The sequence below is a fragment of the Amblyraja radiata genome, chromosome 6 (genome assembly GCF_010909765.2).
Source record: "Amblyraja radiata isolate CabotCenter1 chromosome 6, sAmbRad1.1.pri, whole genome shotgun sequence".
NCBI lineage: Eukaryota > Metazoa > Chordata > Chondrichthyes > Rajiformes > Rajidae > Amblyraja > Amblyraja radiata.
The window spans coordinates 15,296,391-15,304,022 of NC_045961.1; positions in this window are offsets into that span (position 1 = coordinate 15,296,391).

The following is a 7,632-nucleotide window of genomic DNA, read 5'->3' on the forward strand; positions in this document are numbered from 1 at the left end:
GCCATGGCCTGCTGAATGGCCCGGTTGCGAACAACTTTAACTCCCCTTCCCATTCCCATACTGACTTCTGTCCTGGGGCTCCTCCACTCCAGGAGTGAAGTAGCACGTAAACTGGAGGAACAGCACCTCATTTTCTGCTTGTGTAACTTACCATTTAATTATGAATATTGAATTCTCCAATTTTAGGTGACTAACCTACAAACCCCCCTTTTTAATTCTATCTATCTATCTATCTATCTATCTATCTATCTATCTATCTATCTATCTATCTATCTATCTATCTATCTATCTATCTATCTATCTATCTATCTATCTATCTATCTATCTATCTATCTATCTATCTATCTATCTATCTATCTATCTATCTGTCTGTCTATCTGTCTGTCTATCTGTCTCTCTGTCTCTCTGTCTCTCTGTCTCTCTGTCTCTCTGTCTGTAGATAGATTATTTATTTCTCTCTCTCCCTCTCCCTCTCCCTCTCCCTCTCCCTCTCCCTCTCCCTCTCCCTCTCCCTCTCCCTCTCCCTCTCCCTCTCCCTCTCCCTCCCCCTCTCGCTCCCTCCCTCCCTCTCTCTCGCTCCCCCTCCCTCCCTCCCTCCCTCCCTCCCTCCCTCCCACCCTCTCTCCCTCCTCTCTCTCTCTCTCTCTCTCTCTCCCTCTCTCCCTCTCTCTCTCTCTCTCTCTCTCTCTCTCTCTCTCTCTCTCTCTCTCTCTCTCTCTCTCTCTCTCTCTCTGTGATTTAAAGTGTACTGTAGATGAACAGACCCACACCTTGCAATTTTACATTGTTAAAGCAAATTCAGAGACTGCTCGGTATCAATGCATGCCACGATCTAGGCCTGGTCTTTGGACGCACTGTCCACAAACTATGCCTCACTGATGATCCCCCTCAGCCACTACTCTCTCAATGCAAAGACCTGTTTAATGATGAACTTAGCAAGTTACCTGTCAAATATCGCATTACTGCTGATCATAAAGTCACACGCGTGATTCGAGCGCCACATCGTGTCCCGCATGCCATGCTTGACAGAATACACACTGAACTCAAACGCATGGTCTCAATAGGTGTTATTGCTGAGGTAACTGACCCGTCCGACTGGGTTTCCACCATGGTCGTTGCAACTAAGAAAAACAAGGAGGAGATCCATATCTGCATCAAACTCAGAGATCTTAACACTACCATCAAGCACCCACATTACCCAATGCGAACCACAGAAGATGTCGCTGCACAGATTGGCAATGCAGCAGTATTCTCGGTGCTGGATGCCAAAAGCTCCTTTTGGCAGATTCCACTAGACCCAAACTCGTCCAACCTCACTACGTTCGGCACACCCTTTGGCCGCTTCAAATATTTAAAAATGCCTTTCGGCATCAACTCTGCCAGTGAAGTCTTCTAGCGCACTATGGAACAATTGTTTGCAGAGTACCCGTGCGACATAATTGGTCACAGGTTTCGAGATCCTGAGGTCACTTACATTGGACATATTTCTACCAGCGACGGCCTCAGACCAGATCCTCTGAAAACTGCAGCTATCAACGAACTGCCGGTTCCTACTGATGTCGTGAGTTTACAATGATTCCTCGGTATGGTTAACTATCTGGGAAAATGTATTCTCCAACCTCAGTGACATATCGCCCCCTCCCCCCCCCACGCGAGAACTGACACACAAGGACGTGGCATGGTCCTGGTACCCGCAGCACCAAAGGGCTTTTGACCATCTTAAACTGCAGCTGGCTAGCGCACCTACACTCTCCTATTTTGATCTGGAGTTACCGGTAACGCTCACCTGCGATGCATCCTAGTATGGGCTAGGCTAGTGCAGACCACTACTGACGGCAATTTCAAGCTCGTGTCATATGCATCCCGTACACTAACTGATACTCAACAGCGCTACACCCAGATCGAAAAAGAACTGCTCACAGTGGTTTTCACCTGCATTAAATTCAAGGACTTCATCTTTGGTAAAACCGTGACCGTCGAGACTGACCACCAGCCGCTGGTCACCATTTTGAACAAACCGATCCACGCTGCCCCAGCACGACTACAGCGAATGATGATGCAACTGCAGCAATTTGATTTCAACATCATCTATAAGAATGGTAAATACATGTTCATAGCAGACACGCTATCCAGAGCCCCGTGCAGAACCAACGAACAAAACAAAATCTCCAAACAGGACAAAATCTCAGTCATGAATGTCTCGTTTGTGCCAACTGATCGTTTAAGCAGCCTAGCTGAACACACAGCTGCTGATGAGATGTTACAATTGCTGTCTACAGTCATCTGGCGTGGCTAGCCCAACAAGCAGTCCAACACCCCACCCGAAATACGCACCTACTTCCTGGTTCGTGACGTATAAGTGCTACTGGACGGAATCATAGTCAAGGGGCCAGAAGGCCGTGGTTCCAGCCGCCCTCCGGGACGAATACTATAACGACATCCACAGGGGCCACCCCGGCATGAAGGCAACCCTCCAAAGGGTGCAAAACAGGTTTTACTGGCCCGGTATAACCAAATACATACGCGAAAGAAACGTGCGCTGTCTGCAAAAGCCTGACGCCACATCAGCAGAAGCAGCCTTTACTGCCGCAACCAGTCCCTCCTCTCCCAGGCCCGTACGAAGCTTTCCAAAAAGGGGGTTGGCATGACAGGATTACAAAAAATTGAACGTGAAATAGTGTGCGCGCTGCGCACATCATGAGCGCAAAGCGTGAAGTCCCTCGATGTCAGGGTCCAGGACTAGCTTAAGGGCCCTGGAAGCTTTGGGGTTTTAGATGCTCTCTGATGCATTCTGAGCCTTATTTTGGAGCATTTTTGCACCAAATTTATGACCAATATTTCTGAAATTAACAGGAATCTGAGAGGTAGCTTTTTCACACAAAGGGTGCTGGGGGTATGGAACGAGCTGCCAGAGGAGGTAGTTAAGGCTGGGACTATCCTAATGTTTAAGAGGCATTTGGACACGTACATGGATAGGACTTATTTAGATGGATATATGGGCCAAACGTGTGTGAGGGACTAGTGTAGATGGGACATGTTGGTCGGTGTGGGCAAGTTGGGCTGAAGGACCTGTTTCCACACTGCATAATTTTATGACTAAAAAGTTAAGAAGAAAAATGAATGTAGATAAGTAGAGCAGATTTGAAAGAGGAGTGAAATGTAAAGGCAGAGAGAGGTTTATGGGTGGAAAGGAACATAGGAAAGAAGGGTGGAGAGTGGGCTTGGGCAGATGGGTGAAGGGAAAATAGACACAAAGTGCTGGAGTAACTCAGTGGGTCAGGCAGCATCTGCGGAGAATATGAATAGGCGACGTTTCACAGAGTGCTGGAGTAACTCAGCGGGTCAGGCAGCATCTCTGGAGAACATGGATAGATGACATGTCACAGAGTGCTGGAGTAACTCAGTGAGTCCGGCAGCATCTCTAGAGATTATATTTTGGGTCAAGCGTTCTTCAGTAATATTCATGATGTGGCATGCATAGACATTCCTGAATGTTACCCAAACCATCGTGAGCTACTTTGTTATGGTGCTTGCCCTCTCCTATAATGTCTCTGCTGCCTTGGGTGATGCAGGACAGGACACGAGCTTTGGGACATGGTGTGAAGCAGTTGCAGTCTGTCCCAGCCTGGTAAAAACCTGGATGGAGTGGATGTGGATAGGATGTTTCCACTAGTGGGAGAGTCTAGGGCCAGTGGCCACAGTCTCGGAATTAAAAGACATTCCTTTAGGAAGGAGATGAGCAGGAATTTCTTAAGTCAGTGGGTAGTGAACTGTGGAATTCATTGCCACAGACAGCTGTGGAGGTCAAGTCAATGGACATTTTCCAGGCGGAGATTGATAGATTCTTGATTGATACGGGTGTCAGAGGTAATGGGGAGAAGGCAGGAGAATGTGTTTGAGAGGGAAAGATAGATAGAGCCATAGAGTGATCCAGTGTGGAAACAGGCCCTTCGGCCCAGCATGCCCCATCTGCACTAGTCCCACCTGCCCACGTTTGATCCATATCCCTCCGAACCTGTCCTATCCATGTACCTGGCTAACTGTTTCTTAAATGTTACGATAGTCCCCGCCTCAACTATCTCCTCTGGCAACTTGTTCCATAGACCTACCATCCTTTGTGTGAAAAACATACCCCTCGGATTCCTATTAAATCTTTTGCCATTCAACTTATGCCCTCTGCTCCTCGATTCACCTACTTTGGGCAAAAGACTCAACCATAATTATTATAATCATGATTTTATACACCTCTATTAGATCATCCCTCATCCTCCTGTGCTCCATGAAATAAAGTCCCACCCTACTCAACCTCTCCCTATAGCTCTGGCCCTCTAGTGCTGGCAACATCCTCGTAAATCTTCACTGTACCCTTTGCAGTTTGATGACATCTTTCCTATAACATGGTGCCCAGAACTGAATACAATACTCTGAATGCGGCCTCACCATCTTCTTATGCAACTGCAACATGACCTCCCAACCTCCATACTCAGCCTGACTCGCTGAGTTACTCCAGCACTCTGTGAAACGTCACATAACAGGGCAAGATTAGCAAGTTTGCTGATGATACAGATGTGAGTGGGAAAGGGTCCACTCTTTTCATTACTGGAATCTTGCCTTAAGTAGATGTGAGGTGGTGAATGGGAAGGAGAGGGTGCAGGGTCCATTCTTTACAGACTGGGTTCTGGCTGTGTTTGGGAGGGGGTACCAGGGTTACGTTTCTGATTTCAAACCTGCAGTAAAACTCATTCAGGTAGTTCGTCAGCTGACGATTGTTCAAAGAGCGGGGGGCTTTCCTCTTATATTTCTTGCATGCCCTTCCAAACTGAAGAGGAGTCACTAGCTGAGAACTTGCTCCTCAACTTCTCAGAGTACCTTTCCTTGGCAGCTCCGATTCCTCTTCTCAGCTCTTTATCGATTAAGCTATCTTTTAACTCTTTAACGATTAGGCTATCGGCTTGACGCATATTTCCCCCCCCCCCCCCCTCACGATGTCGAAATGGAAATGTTACATCTGTATATATTGATCCCATTAAAATGTATATTTATGTCACAAACTATGGAATTCATATTTTTTGCATTATTATCAAGGAAAAGAAAGCAGTTCCAATTGTTTGATATTATTTGATATTGTTTAAAATTATTCATATGGAGGAGAAAATATAATAGCATTAATTTTGCAATCTCACTAAAGATAATCCCCCTTTCCCTCTTCCCTCCCCCATCTCTCTCCCTCCTCCCTTCCCCCCTCTCTCTCCCCCTCCCACATCCCCCCCTCTTTCTGGTGGGGGGGACGAAGATGAAGGTGACGTGGGCCCAGCAGGGGTGGCGTGGGCCCAGGGGGGGGTCAGCGGGGGTGGTGTAGGCCCAGCAGGGGTGGCTTAGGCCCAGTGGGGGTGGCTTGGGCCCAGTGGGGGTGGGTTGGGCCCAGCGGGGGTGGCGTGGGCCCAGCGGGGGTGGCGTGGGCCCAGCGGGGGTGGCGTGGGCCCAGCGGGGGTGGCGTGGGCCCAGCGGGGGTGGCGTGGGCCCAGCGGGGGTGGCTTGGGCCCAGCGGGGGTGGCTTGGGCCCAGTGGGGGTAGGTTGGGCCCAGCGGGGGTGGCGTGGGCCCAGTGGGGGTGGCGTGGGCCCAGCGGGGGTGGCGTGGGCCCAGCGGGGGTGGCGTGGGCCCAGCGGGGGTGGCTTGGGCCCAGCGGGAGTGGCTTGGGCCCAGTGGGGGTAGGTTGGGCCCAGCGCGGGTGGCGTGGGCCCAGCGGGGGTGGCGTGGGCCCAAGCGGGGGTGGCTTGGGCCCAGCGGGGGTGGCGTGGGCCCAGCGGGGGTGGCTTGGGCCCAGTGGGGGTGGCTTGGGCCCAGCGGGGGTGGCTTGGGCCCAGCGGGGGTGGCTTGGGCCCAGCGGGGATGGCGTGGGCCCAGCGGGGGTGGCGTGGGCCCAGCGGGGGTGGCGTGGGCCCAGCGGGTTTGGCGTGGGCCCAGCGGGGGTGGCTTGGGCCCAGCGGGGTTGGCTTGGGCCCAGTGGGGGTAGGTTGGGCCCAGCGGGGGTGGCGTGGGCCCAGTGGGGGTGGCGTGGGCCCAAGCGGGGGTGGCGTGGGCCCAAGCGGGGGTGGCTTGGGCCCAGTGGGGGTGGCGTGGGCCCAAGCGGGGGTGGCTTGGGCCCAGCGGGGGTGGCGTGGGCCCAGCGGGGGTGGCGTGGGCCTAGCGGGGGTGGCTTGGGCCCAGTGGGGGTGGGTTGGGCCCAGCGGGGGTGGCGTGGGCCCAGCGGGGGTGGCGTGGGCCCAGCGGGGGTGGCGTGGGCCCAGCGGGGGTGGCTTGGGCCCAGCGGGGGTGGCTTGGGCCCAGTGGGGGTAGGGTGGGCCCAGCGGGGGTGGCGTGGGCCCAGCGGGGGTGGCGTGGGCCCAAGCGGGGGTGGCTTGGGCCCAGCGGGGGTGGCGTGGGCCCAGCGGGGGTGGCTTGGGCCCAGTGGGGGTGGCTTGGGCCCAGCGGGGGTGGCTTGGGCCCAGCGGGGGTGGCTTGGGCCCAGTGGGGATGGCGTGGGCTCTGCGGGGGTGGCGTGGGCCCAGCGGGGGTGGCTTGCGCCCAGTGGGGGTGGCGTGGGCTCAGTGGGAGTGGCGTGGGCCCAGCGGGGGTGGCGTGGGCCCAGCAGGGGGGAAGATGGCTTGGGCCCAGCGGCGAGGGGAGCGGGCCCCGCCGCAGCGGCGTCTGGTGTTGGGGTTACAGCCGCTGGGTTCAGATTCAGCTACTCCCGCCCAGCGATGGGAGGACGGTCTCCTGGTCGCCAGGCAAGCCGTTGGTGAGGCTCCGACGCCACGGATGGAGACGCTGGACCGGGCGGGCAGACACCGCTCCCTGCATTTTTCACCCACCATCCTCATCTTTGGACACCCTGTGCGTAGCGGAGAGGGTAGGGCTGAAGATGTCCTGGTTGGGTTGCTCCTGGGCCTGGCCAAGCTGGCCATCTGCGAGTCAAGGCGCCAGACGGTGGAGGGCATTACCCGAGCCGGCTGCCTGCCCCTTCTCCGGTGATACGTCCGTGCCCGTGGGGGGGGGGGGGCAAATATGCGTCAAGCCGATAGCCTAATCGTTAAAGAGTTAAAAGATAGCCTAAGGCGGTTAGAAAGGGAATACGCCCTGTCCACAGGCACCCTGAGGGAGTTCCGGGACCGCTGGGCTCCGCAGGGTGTAGAATGCATCCTCAATAAGTATTGTATCATAATTGTATAATAGTTTATTATGGATAAATGTTTGTATTGTATTATGGTGGTGGGTTCTGGCTTGTTTTATTGTAGTGTAAATATTATTTTTTAATAATTGAATACATTTTTTTGATTAAAAAAGAAGAAAAAAAAATAAAAAAAGCTTTTAAAACCTTTGCTAAACGATGGGACTTTCAACACGTTACCAGTAGTCCCGGGTTCCCGCAGTCCCACGGACTCATCGAACGTGCCATTCGGAGTGCAAAACAACTCATGGAACAATCATACCTTGCCAAATCTGACGTATACCAACTCAATCTACGGAACATTGCATGGGATCCAATACTAGGTTCTCCAGCCCAACGATTGATGTCTCGCCAAACCCCTGCTCCCCTGCCTGTCTCCCAGCAGCTGTTGCAGCCACGAGTTCGTTCTCCACCTGCGGTTCA